Source organism: Salmo salar, unplaced genomic scaffold (genome assembly GCF_965601325.2).
Source record: "Salmo salar unplaced genomic scaffold, fSalSal1 ptg000257l, whole genome shotgun sequence".
Classification (NCBI taxonomy): Eukaryota; Metazoa; Chordata; class Actinopteri; order Salmoniformes; family Salmonidae; genus Salmo; species Salmo salar.
Genome location: NW_027675339.1, coordinates 1,074,002 through 1,088,394, shown reverse-complemented (window position 1 = coordinate 1,088,394; position 14,393 = coordinate 1,074,002). Strand labels below are relative to the sequence as shown.

Genomic DNA, 14,393 nt, shown 5'->3' with positions numbered 1-14,393 from the left:
TTTTGTTTGATAAAGTCCCTCTTTATATCCCAAAAACTCAGTTTGGTTGGCCCGTTTTGTTCAGTAATCCACCCGTTCAACATGCAGACAAAATAATCCAAAAAGTTACCAATAAACTTCATCCAAACAAGTCAAACAACGTTTCTAATCAATCCTCAGGTACCCTAATATGTAAATAAACAATAAAACTGTAAATCAAGCAAAGTGTTTTCTATCAAATACAACCAATTATATGCATATCCTAGCTTCTGGGTCTGAGTAACAGGCAGTTTCCTTTGGGCATGCCAGACTCTCCGAACTTCCGAACACTGCCCCCTAGCCCGAAGAAGTTAACAAATTGGCCCATAACTTCAACAAACAATAACATAGACATACTGCAGGACCCATAACTTCACCTAACAACATAGACCTAGGACTATAAATAATTTCATACTTCAGGTGAAACATGGAAACTAAAATGTCTTTCATGACATTTCATAACCTGATCACCAGATAATTTTGTGAATAATCCCACTAGGCTATTCTGTAATGTGTTGTCATTCTAAATGTCCTGAATAAAGGAAAATAGCTCTGTGTGTTGTACAGTAGCCTATCCATCAAGGAACAGTTCTCTACACATTATGAGCTAAGTATCTCTGTGTGCAAACAGACTAACGAGACGCTACTGTAAATCAGGCAGACAATAACACATTATAAACATCAATTTCTTAGGGATGTTGGATCCAACGTGGAGCACGGCATAACTGTCTTTACCAGAGTAATGAATGAAGAAGCACTTTGGTTGTTGTTGCATGTCGTGATGTTTGTCATGTGACTGTCATTCAGAAAATGATTTCCTGGATCAGCTGATGATAGTTGAACATGTGACTAACTAAACAGCTACAGTATTAAGAATTATGTGTAATTATTGAAGAACTGCGTTAATGACAGTATCCATTTGGGTGTTGTCAATAAAGTAAAGATGACTCTTGGTTAGAACCATTGGATTTAGCAAACTCTGAAATGATTTAGGATTTCTGTGCCCATGAAAACTGTTTTCCCAGCGTACCATAAGGAGACACTAAATGTTACGTAATTAGAGAGCATTTCAGAGATCTGAATACAAAAAAACTGTCCGACAGCAAGATCCAGTATTTAAGTTAAAGTTCATCATTTGACAAGCGTAACGTTATGACTATAACTACTGTTCCCTGAAGGAGGGAAACTAGGTACAACATACTATTAAATCCACACGTTATGACTATAACTACTGTTCCCTGAAGGAGGGAAACTAGGTACAACATACTATTAAATCCACATGTTATGACTATAACTACTGTTCCCTGAAGGAGGGAAACTAGGTACAACATACTATTAAATCCACGCCTCGCTGGAAGCCCCGCCTTCTACAGGTGATGAGCGCGAGGCTCGGATTTCTTCCTTAAATTTAATACCGCTCTTCACCGACCCAGGAAGGGGTGGGGCCAAACAGGTGTTGTACCTCGTTTCCCTCCTTCAGGGAACAGTAATTATAGTCAAAGTTACATTTGGGGATGTCTGATAGTATTTCTGATTGTCTTAACCTCTATGGGCTAGGTGGAACGCTAGCGTGCCACCCGTGGTGCACTCCATCAACAGCAGGTGCATTTCAAGAGCGGCAAATTTGATTCCAAATAAATGTCAAAATTCAAATTTTTCAAAAATACAACTATTTTACACCATTTGAAAGATAAACATCTCCTTAATCTAACCACGTTTTACGATTTCAAAAAGGTTTTACGGCGAAAGCATAAATTTAGAGTATGTTAGGACAGTACATTTACAAGAGTTGTGTGTAATGTTTTGTCAAGTCAAAGACAGGGTCACCAAAACCATAAAACCAGCTAAAATGATGCACTAACCTTTTACAATCTCCATCAGATGACACTCCTAGGACATTATGTTAGACAATGCATGCATTTTTAGTTCTATCAAGTTCATATTTATATCCAAAAACAGCGTTTTACTATGGCATTGATGTTGAGGAAATCGTTTCCCTCCAATAACCGGCAGTCAAGTCAGCGTCACAAATTAAATAATTAAAATTAGAAAACATTGGTAAAATATTATATTGTCATTTAAAGAATTATAGATTTACATCTCTTGAACGCAATCAACTTGCCAGATTTAAAAATAACCTTACTGGGAAATCACACTTTGCAATAATCTGAGCACTGCGCCCAGAAAAATACGCGTTGCGATACAGACTAGACGTCATGTTGGGGAGATCTAAAATCGAAAATACTATGTAAATAATCCATTACCTTTGATTCTCTTCATCAGATGTCACTTCCAGGTATCACAGGTCCATAACGAATGTAGTTTTGTTCAAAAAAGCTCATCATTTATGTCCAAAAATCTCCGTCTTGTTAGCACATGATCTAAGCCAGCCGGACTTCTCGTCATGAACGAGGGGAAAAAATATATTTACGTTCGTTCAAACATGTCAAACGTTGTATAGCATAAATCATTAGGGCCTTTTTTAACCAGAACATGAATAATATTCAAGGTGGACGAATGCATACTCTTTTATAACGTATTGGAACGAGGGTACCCAACATGAACTCGCGCGCCAGGTGTCTAATGGGACATCATCGTTCCATGGCTCTTGTTCGGTCAGATCTCCCTCCAGAAGACTCAAAACACATTGTAAAGGCTGGTGACATCTAGTGGAAGCAATAGGAAGTGCCAAAATATTCCTCAGCCCCTGTGTTTTTCAATGGGATAGGTTTAAAGTCAATACAACACATCAGGTATCCACTTCCTGTCAGAAAATGTCTCAGGGTTTTGCCTGCCAAATGAGTTCTGTTATACTCACAGACACCATTCAAACAGTTTTAGAAACTTTAGAGTGTTTTCTATCCATATATAATAAGTATATGCATATTCTAGTTACTGGGTAGGATTAGTAACCAGATTAAATCGGGTACATTTTTTTAACCAGACGTGCAAATGCTGCCCCCTAGCCCTAACAGGTTAACACACCACCACTAATGAGTTGGCGTGTTTAAATTTTTGGGCTTTATGTAGGTCATTTTAAACTTAGCAATGGAAATAAAAATGTATATTTATAATTTTCATTTAAATAGAATGTAGATTAACCACAGAGAATGATGTTGAGATAAAGACAATTATAATTATTAATACTATTATAAATTAAATGAAACTGTTCCAGTAAAATGTGAATATGAAAATCATAACTAGCACCAGATCAGTAGAAATGATCAGAAATTGGCACCAAATGGAAAAGGTTGCTGACTGCTGGTGTAGCCTAATACCAGAAACTATAGGAGCATAACGACTGCTGGTGTAGTCTATTACCAGAAACTATAGGAGCATAACGACTGCTGGTGTAGTCTATTACCAGAAACTATAGGAGCATAACGACTGCTGGTGTAGTCTATTACCAGAAACTATAGGAGCATAACGACTGCTGGTGTAGCCTATTACCAGAAACTATAGGAGCATAACGACTGCTGGTGTAGCCTATTACCAGAAACTATAGGAGCATAACGACTGCTGGTGTAGTCTATTACCAGAAACTATAGGAGCATAACGACTGTAGTCTATTACCAGAAACTATAGGAGCATAACGACTGCTGGTGTAGTCTATTACCAGAAACTATAGGAGCATAACGACTGCTGGTGTAGCCTATTACCAGAAACTATAGGAGCATAACGACTGCTGGTGTAGCCTATTACCAGAAACTATAGGAGCATAACGACTGCTGGTGTAGCCTATTACCAGAAACTATAGGAGCATAACGACTGCTGGTGTAGTCTATTACCAGAAACTATAGGAGCATAACGACTGCTGGTGTAGTCTATTACCAGAAACTATAGGAGCATAACGACTGCTGGTGTAGTCTATTACCAGAAACTATAGGAGCATAACGACTGCTGGTGTAGCCTATTACCAGAAACTATAGGAGCATAACGACTGCTGGTGTAGCCTATTACCAGAAACTATAGGAGCATAACGACTGCTGGTGTAGTCTATTACCAGAAACTATAGGAGCATAACGACTGTAGTCTATTACCAGAAACTATAGGAGCATAACGACTGCTGGTGTAGTCTATTACCAGAAACTATAGGAGCATAACGACTGCTGGTGTAGCCTATTACCAGAAACTATAGGAGCATAACGACTGCTGGTGTAGCCTATTACCAGAAACTATAGGAGCATAACGACTGCTGGTGTAGCCTATTACCAGAAACTATAGGAGCATAACGACTGCTGGTGTAGCCTATTACCAGAAACTATAGGAGCATAACGACTGCTGGTATAGTCTATTACCAGAAACTATAGGAGCATAACGACTGCTGGTGTAGCCTATTACCAGAAACTATAGGAGCATAACGACTGCTGGTGTAGTCTATTACCAGAAACTATAGGAGCATAACGACTGCTGGTGTAGTCTATTACCAGAAACTATAGGAGCATAACGACTGCTGGTGTAGCCTATTACCAGAAACTATAGGAGCATAACGACTGCTGGTGTAGTCTATTACCAGAAACTATAGGAGCATAACGACTGCTGGTGTATCCTATTACCAGAAACTATAGGAGCATAACGACTGCTGGTGTAGTCTATTACCAGAAACTATAGGAGCATAACGACTGCTGGTGTAGTCTATTACCAGAAACTATAGGAGCATAACGACTGTAGTCTATTACCAGAAACTATAGGAGCATAACGACTGCTGGTGTAGTCTATTACCAGAAACTATAGGAGCATAACGACTGCTGGTGTAGTCTATTACCAGAAACTATAGGAGCATAACGACTGCTGGTGTAGCCTATTACCAGAAACTATAGGAGCATAACGACTGCTGGTGTAGTCTATTACCAGAAACTATAGGAGCATAACGACTGCTGGTGTAGCCTATTACCAGAAACTATAGGAGCATAACGACTGCTGGTGTAGCCTATTACCAGAAACTATAGGAGCATAACGACTGCTGGTGTAGTCTATTACCAGAAACTATAGGAGCATAACGATTGCTGGTGTAGCCTATTACCAGAAACTATAGGAGCATAACGACTGCTGGTGTAGTCTATTACCAGAAACTATAGGAGCATAACGACTGCTGGTGTAGTCTATTACCAGAAACTATAGGAGCATAACGACTGCTGGTGTAGCCTATTACCAGAAACTATAGGAGCATAACGACTGCTGGTGTAGTCTATTACCAGAAACTATAGGAGCATAACGACTGCTGGTGTAGTCTATTACCAGAAACTATAGGAGCATAACGACTGCTGGTGTAGTCTATTACCAGAAACTATAGGAGCATAACGACTGCTGGTGTAGCCTATTACCAGAAACTATAGGAGCATAACGACTGTAGTCTATTACCAGAAACTATAGGAGCATAACGACTGCAGGTGTAGTCTATTACCAGAAACTATAGGAGCATAACGACTGCTGGTGTAGTCTATTACCAGAAACTATAGGAGCATAACGACTGCTGGTGTAGTCTATTACCAGAAACTATAGGAGCATAACGACTGTAGTCTATTACCAGAAACTATAGGAGCATAACGACTGCTGGTGTAGTCTATTACCAGAAACTATAGGAGCATAACGACTGCTGGTGTAGCCTATTACCAGAAACTATAGGAGCATAACGACTGCTGGTGTAGCCTATTACCAGAAACTATAGGAGCATAACGACTGCTGGTGTAGCCTATTACCAGAAACTATAGGAGCATAACGACTGCTGGTGTAGCCTATTACCAGAAACTATAGGAGCATAATGACTGCTGGTGTAGTCTATTACCAGAAACTATAGGAGCATAACGACTGCTGGTGTAGCCTATTACCAGAAACTATAGGAGCATAACGACTGCTGGTGTAGCCTATTACCAGAAACTATTGGAGCACAACGACTGCTGGTGTAGCCTATTACCAGAAACTATAGGAGCATAACGACTGCTGGTGTAGTCTATTACCAGAAACTATAGGAGCATAACGACTGCTGGTGTAGCCTATTACCAGAAACTATAGGAGCATAACGACTGCTGGTGTAGCCTATTACCAGAAACTATAGGAGCATAACGACTGCTGGTGTAGTCTATTACCAGAAACTATTGGAGCACAACGACTGCTGGTGTAGCCTATTACCAGAAACTATAGGAGCATAACGACTGCTGGTGTAGTCTATTACCAGAAACTATTGGAGCATAACGACTGCTGGTGTAGCCTATTACCAGAAACTATAGGAGCATAACGACTGTAGTCTATTACCAGAAACTATAGGAGCATAACGACTGCAGGTGTAGTCTATTACCAGAAACTATAGGAGCATAACGACTGCTGGTGTAGACTATTACCAGAAACTATAGGAGCATAACGACTGCTGGTGTAGTCTATTACCAGAAACTATAGGAGCATAACGACTGCTGGTGTAGTCTATTACCAGAAACTATAGGAGCATAACAACTGCTGGTGTAGCCTATTACCAGAAACTATAGGAGCATAACGACTGTAGTCTATTACCAGAAACTATAGGAGCATAACGACTGCAGGTGTAGTCTATTACCAGAAACTATAGGAGCATAATGACTGCTGGTGTAGTCTATTACCAGAAACTATAGGAGCATAACGACTGCTGGTGTAGTCTATTACCAGAAACTATAGGAGCATAACGACTGTAGTCTATTACCAGAAACTATAGGAGCATAACGACTGCTGGTGTAGCCTATTACCAGAAACTATAGGAGCATAACGACTGCTGGTGTAGCCTATTACCAGAAACTATAGGAGCATAACAACTGCTGGTGTAGACTATTACCAGAAACTATAGGAGCATAACGACTGCTGGTGTAGACTATTACCAGAAACTATAGGAGCATAACGACTGCTGGTGTAGCCTAATACCAGAAACTATAGGAGCATAACGACTGCTGGTGTAGCCTATTACCAGAAACTATAGGAGCATAACGACTGCTGGTGTAGCCTATTACCAGAAACTATAGGAGCATAACGACTGCTGGTGTAGCCTATTACCAGAAACTATAGGAGCATAACGACTGCTGGTGTAGTCTATTACCAGAAACTATAGGAGCATAACGACTGCTGGTGTAGTCTATTACCAGAAACTATAGGAGCATAACGACTGCTGGTGTAGCCTATTACCAGAAACTATAGGAGCATAACGACTGCTGGTGTAGCCTATTACCAGAAACTATAGGAGCATAACGACTGCTGGTGTAGTCTATTACCAGAAACTATAGGAGCATAACGACTGCTGGTGTAGTCTATTACCAGAAACTATAGGAGCATAACGACTGCTGGTGTAGCCTATTACCAGAAACTATAGGAGCTTTGTGGGCTATACTCGGCCTTGTCTTCGGACGGTAAAGTTGGTGGTTGTAGACATCCCTCTAGTGGTGTGGGGGCTGTGCTTTGGCAAAGTGGGTGGGGTTATATCCTGCCTGTTTGGCCCTGTCCGGGGGTATCATCGGATGGGGCCACAGTGTCTTCTGATCCCTCCTGTCTCAGCCTCCAGTACTTATGCTGCAGTAGTTTATGTGTCGGGGGGCTAGGGTCAGTCTGTTACATCTGGAGTATTCTCTTGTCTTATCCGGTGTCCTGTGTGAATGTAAATATGCTCTCTCTAATTCTCTCTTTCTCTCTTTCTTTCTTTCTCTCGGAGGACCTGAGCCCTAGGACCATGCCTCAGGACTACCTGGCATGATGACTCCTTGCTGTCCCCAGTCCACCTGGCCTTGCTGCTGCTCCAGTTTCAACTGTTCTGCCTGCGGCTATGGAACCCTGACCTGTTCACCGGACGTGCTTGTTGCACCCTCGGCAACTACTATGATTATTATTATTTGACCATGCTGGTCATTTATGAACATTTTAACATCTTGACCATGTTCTGTTATAATATCCACCCGGCACAGCCAGAAGAGGACTGGCCACCCCTCATAGCCTGGTTCCTCTCTAGGTTTCTTCCTAGGTTTTTGGCCTTTCTAGGGAGTTTTTCCTAGGGAGTTTTTCCTAGCCACCGTGCTTCTTTCACATGCATTGCTTGCTGTTTGGGGTTTTAGGCTGGGTTTCTGTACAGCACTTTGAGATTTCAGCTGATGTACAAAGGGCTATATAAATAAATCTGATTTGATGATAACGACTGCTGGTGTAGCCTATTACCAGAAACTATAGGAGCATAACGACTGCTGGTGTAGCCTATTACCAGAAATTATAGGAGCATAACGACTGCTGGTGTAGACTATTACCAGAAACTATAGGAGCATAACGACTGCTGGTGTAGACTATTACCAGAAACTATAGCTTAACGACTGCTGGTGTAGCCTATTACCAGAAACTATAGGAGCATAACGACTGCTGGTGTAGCCTATTACCAGAAACTATAGGAGCATAACGACTGCTGGTGTAGACTATTACCAGAAACTATAGCTTAACGACTGCTGGTGTAGCCTATTACCAGAAACTATAGGAGCATAACGACTGCTGGTGTAGCCTATTACCAGAAACTATAGGAGCAGAACATCAGAATGTACGAAGGCCAGCAGCAGCGGGAGGAGTAGGCTAAGGAAGAGGTTTTTCTGATGGTTAGGCTATCTTGTTTCAGAGGGGTGTCATCAATAGCCCATAATGACAAAGTGAAAACAGGTAAAAAACAGAAATACCTTATTTACTGAAGTATTCAGACCCTTTGCTATGAGACTCGAAATTGCTTTCAGGTGCATCTTGTTTCCATTAATCATCCTTGAGATGTATCTACAACTTGTTCGGAGTCCACCTGTGGGAAATTCAATTGATTGGATATGATTTGGAAGGCACACACCTGTCTATATAACGTCCCAGAGTTGACAGTGCATGTCAGAGCAAAAACCAAGCCATGAGGTCGAAGGAACTGTCCGTAGAGCTCCAGGACAAGCTTGTGTCGAGGCACAGATCTGGGGAACGGTACCAAAAACAAATTCTGCAGCATTGAAGGTCCCCAAGAACACAGTGACCTCCATCATTCTTAAATGGAATACTCTTCCTAGAGCTGGTCACCAGGCCAAACTGAGCAATTGGGGGAGAAGGGCCTTGGTCAAGGAGGTGACCACAAACCTGATGGTCACTCTGACAGAGCTCCAGAGTTCCTCTGTGGAGATGGGAGAACCTTCCAGAAGGACAACCATCTCTGCAGCACTCCACCAATCAGACCTTTATGGTAGTGGCCAGACAGAAGCCACTCCTCAGTATAAAGCATATGACAGCCCTCTTGGAGTTTGACAAAAGGCACCTTAAGGACTCTAAGACCATGAGAAACAAGATTCTCTGGCTTAATGAAACCAAGATTGAACTCATTGGCCTGAATGCCAAGAGTCAGGTCTGGAGGAAACCTGGCACCATCCCTACGGTGAAGCATGGTGGTGGCAGCATCATGCTGTGGGGATGTTTTTCAGCAGCAGGGACTGGGAGACTAGTCCGGAAAGTATTATGTGAAATTATTTTGATGTGATATTTAAATATTGTGTGAAATTACTCTGAATTGATATGAAAGTACAGCAATTTATGCTTCTAGAAACGTATTGCAATTGAGAATCGATTCACATTTAGATGGATTATTTGACTATTTTACCTGAACAGAGCCAGTCTACCTCTGAAAATAACATACAGTCCTTGGACCTTGAGGAGTAACGGGGGCAGCAATCAGCAGTAGAAACAATAACAAAGCGAACTCCCTGCCCGTTTCGGTAAAAAGCTGAGGGATGGGGCTGGAGAAATGTAACCATCCATGATATCAACATTCTAGTTTTAACCATGTTTTGAGGATATACAGTGTTTGTTTATATTTACTGACAAACATTGGAGTAAAAGAAGCTTATATTTTGGGTTCTGATGGGGTTCGACAGTTGAACTAAGCTCATGAGGCATTTATAAGTGAATTATTCAAGAAACAGATGGGTACATATCATGAATGTATAAGTCCCAAAATGGATGTAACAACTGCTGATTGCCCCTTTAAGAGAACATCTTGGGCTAATCTAATAGGAGATATTGAGGACTACAGTATTTCAGGCATTGTCATTGGATGCATTTGATCAATTGTTAACGTTTTGTTGATGGTCCACTCTTGATGTTCTACACGTTACAGTGAAGCTTCAGCCATTCCTACAGAACAACATTAAAGTGTAGAACCCCTTTACTGCATATTGGTTCAACGACTGCAGAGACGGTACTTACTGGTGTTAAACAGATCTCCAACCTCCTCTTCTTCCTCCAATGTGACAGTCATCTCCCCCTCCTCCCCTTTCACTCCAAAAACGGAATCCTCCTCTTTCTCTGCCGCCTCTTCTTTTACAGTAACATCCTCCTCCTCTTTCACTCTGAACGCGTCTTTCTCTTCTTTCACTGTAACGTCTTTCTCTTCTTCTTTCACGCTAACAGCTTCACCCTCTACTTGTTTTTGTATTGTAACAGCCTCCTCTTCCTCCTCCTCTTTCACTAGAGCTTCTTTCTCCGTCCAGCAGACCTCCGCTTCTTTAGCAGGAGGAGAGTAGCTTCGTGAACTCATGGTCAGTATGTTAGCTAGCTGGCATTAGCGACTAGCTTAGTTCTAAGCTAATTTAGCAAACCAGCTAGCTGACAAACAACGTAAATATATCATTAAATGGGCCAACAAGTACATACGACAGAAGTGTGTTTAATACACAGCGACTAATATACACCAAAACAGTGTAAAGAGCGTGAATGTTGTAGCTATGTTTGCTAGAAAGCTACCGAGGTGTCTGACTAGCTGTTGTTGTTGAAGGAGCGTCCCGTCCACTAGATTATACGTCACACTGGCAGCATCGCCTGAACCTAAAAGACGCACATCGCCATCTGCTGACTGGACTGGGCAACGCAGTTGAGGAACCAAACGTTTATTTTTAATTTATTTCATAAACGTTAAATATTATACTAAGTCGTTCAAAGAGAAGCATGTGTTGATTGATTCGTTTTTAATGAGTGAGAATTTAAAACAAACTTTACACCCACTACATATTTGCATTGAACCATACTTCTGACATGGATCATTTTGACCCCAGAGGCATATCTTTTATCATAGCCAAAATGTAGTTTATTCAATTCTTAATGACTTTGTCAATCAACTTGTTCTTAATAAATCTAAATCATGGTTTAGTGTTTCTATATCAATATGGACTTTTAACAAATTCAAATCCTTTGGAGTCATTTTGACTCCAGCCAAAAGCATCTTTGATAAATAGGACGTTTATTTCAAATCAAAATCACATTTTATTGGTCACATACACGTGTTTAGCAGATATTATTGTGGGTGTAGTGAAATGCTTGTGTTTCTAGCTGCGACAGTGCAGTAATATCTAACAAGTAATATCTAACAATTTCACAACATAGACCCAATACACACAAATCTAAGTATTTGAATCTAGGTTTCTCTGTAGACATGATCCATCCCACCAGAGGGTGGAGGGGCACCTGTATCAGTGGTTTTGACCAGATAGACACCTGCAGACACACAGTATAGTGCCTCCCATGTACTCTCCTAAGATTGGACTCTTCTATACCACGTATCACATGACTGTGTACAAAACTGCAAGGGGTATACAGTGCATTCATTAAGTATTCAGACCCCTTCACTTTTTAAACATTTAGTTACATTACAGCCTTATTCTAAAGTTAAATAATTTCATAATTGAATAATCAATACCCCATAATGCCATCACAATAACCCATAATGAGAAAACAAAATCATTTAAAAAAAACATTTTCCCAAATGTATTTACTTAAGTATTCAGACCCTTTGCTATGAGACTCGAAATTGAGCTCAGATGCATCCTGATTCAATTGATCTTCCTTGAAATGTTTCTACAACTTGATTGGAGTCCACTTGTGGTAAATTCAATTGATTAGACATGATTAGGAAAGGCACACAACTGTCTATATAAGATCCCACAGTTTACAGTGCATGTCAGAACAAAAACCGAGCCATGAGGTCAAAGGAATTGTCCATATTGCTCTGAGACAGGATTGTGTCGAGGCACAGATCTGGGAAAGTGTACCAAAAAATGTCTTCAGCATTGAAGGTCCCCAAGAACACAGTGGCCTCCATCATTCTTATATGGAAGAAGTTTGGAACCACCAAGATTCTTCCTAGAGCTGGCTGCCCGGCCAAACTGAGCAATCTGGGGAGAAGGGCCTTGGTCAAGGAGGTGACCAAGAACCCGATGTTCACTCTGACAGAGCTCCAGAGTTCCTCTGTGGAGAAGGGAGAACCTTCCAGAACGACAACCATCTCTGCAGCACTCCAGCAATCAGGCCTTAATGTAGCAATGATTAAATTGTCAAAATGTATTTCAATGGACAATTCAGTGAACTGTTCTGTGAAAGGTGTTGGCTAGAGATGACATGCAGGAGCTCGCAGGGATTTGTAGTCTTGCATGTTGTCTACTTTGATGCTAATTAGCTTTTTAGAATCCAAGAGTAAAGAGACACAAATATATTGATACAAGTATTTGTATTGATTATGGATTCCCATTAGTTCCTGCCAAGGCAGCAGCTACTCTTCCTGGGGTTTATTATGGATCCCCATTAGTTCCTGCCAAGTTAGGTCAGGGAGCGTGCCAGCCTGCCTGAAATGCCCCTGAATTAACAGATAATAAATAAATAAATGATGGGTTATGAATTAACAGGTATAAATGATGGGTTATGAATTAACAGGTATAAATGATGGGTTATGAATTAACAGGTATAAATGATGGGTTATGAATTAACAGGTATAAATGATGGGTTATGAATTAACAGGTATAAATGATGGGTTATGAACTAACAGGTATAAATGATGGGTTATGAACTAACAGGTATAAATGATGGGTTATGAATTAACAGGTATAAATGATGGGTTATGAATTAACAGGTATAAATGATGGGTTATGAATTAACAGGTATAAATGATGGGATATGAATTAACAGGTATAAATGATGGGTTATGAACTAACAGGTATAAATGATGGGTTATGAACTAACAGGTATAAATGATGGGTTATGAACTAACAGGTATAAATGATGGGTTATGAACTAACAGGTATAAATGATGGGTTATGAATTAACAGGTATAAATGATGGGTTATGAATTAACAGGTATAAATGATGGGTTATGAATTAACAGGTATAAATGATGGGTTATGAACTAACAGGTATAAATGATGGGTTATGAACTAACAGGTATAAATGATGGGTTATGAACTAACAGGTATAAATGATGGGTTATGAATTAACAGGTATAAATGATGGGTTATGAATTAACAGGTATAAATGATGGGTTATGAACTAACAGGTATAAATGATGGGTTATGAACTAACAGGTATAAATGATGGGTTATGAATTAACAGGTATAAATGATGGGTTATGAACTAACAGGTATAAATGATGGGTTATGAACTAACAGGTATAAATGATGGGTTATGAATTAACAGGTATAAATGATGGGTTATGAATTAACAGGTATAAATGATGGGTTATGAATTAACACATCCCCTCCAGGCATTCAAATACATTCAGGACTTCTTATAGTGAGCATAACATGACAATACATGACATCTAAGTAGCTGAATATTCTTTTGGACTAACAATCTAACAGTTTGAAGGACACAACTCCTGTTATTCTGGTTAAACAGTGAGAGACTAGTTGATTAAGGAGTGGGGATTTTTTTACAATTAGGAAATAATATGTCATGTTTTACTAGTACCTCAGCCGGCATTGTGAATGGTTAGGAAATAATATGTCATGTTTTACTAGTACCTCAGCCAGCATTGTGAATGGTTAGGAAATAATATGTCATGTTTTACTAGTACCTCAGCCAGCATTGTGAATGGTTAGAAAATAATATGTCATGTTTTACTCGTACCTCAGCCAGCATTGTGAATGGTTAGGAAATAATATGTCATGTTTTACTCGTACCTCAGCCAGCATTGTGAATGGTTAGGAAATAATATGTCATGTTTTACTAGTACCTCAGCCAGCATTGTGAATGGTTAGGAAATAATATGTCATGTTTTACTCGTACCTCAGCCAGCATTGTGAATGGTTAGGAAATAATATGTCATGTTTTACTCGTACCTCAGCCAGCATTGTGAATGGTTAGGAAATAATATGTCATGTTTTACTAGTACCTCAGCCAGCATTGTGAATGGTTAGGAAATAATATGTCATGTTTTACTCGTACCTCAGCCAGCATTGTGAATGGTTAGGAAATAATATGTCATGTTTTACTCGTACCTCAGCCAGCATTGTGAATGGTTAGGAAATAATATGTCATGTTTTACTAGTACCTCAGCCAGCATTGTGAATGGTTAGGAAATAATATGTCATGTTTTACTCGTACCTCAG

At 40.1% G+C, this 14,393-nt stretch overlaps 1 long non-coding RNA gene across 1 annotated transcript in view; it reads right to left on the bottom strand.

Annotated features, from left to right (window-relative positions):
- Positions 1-14,393, bottom strand: part of LOC145867298 (uncharacterized) — a 680,253-nt gene that overhangs the window by 96,589 nt on the left and 569,271 nt on the right. The window lies entirely within an intron of this gene.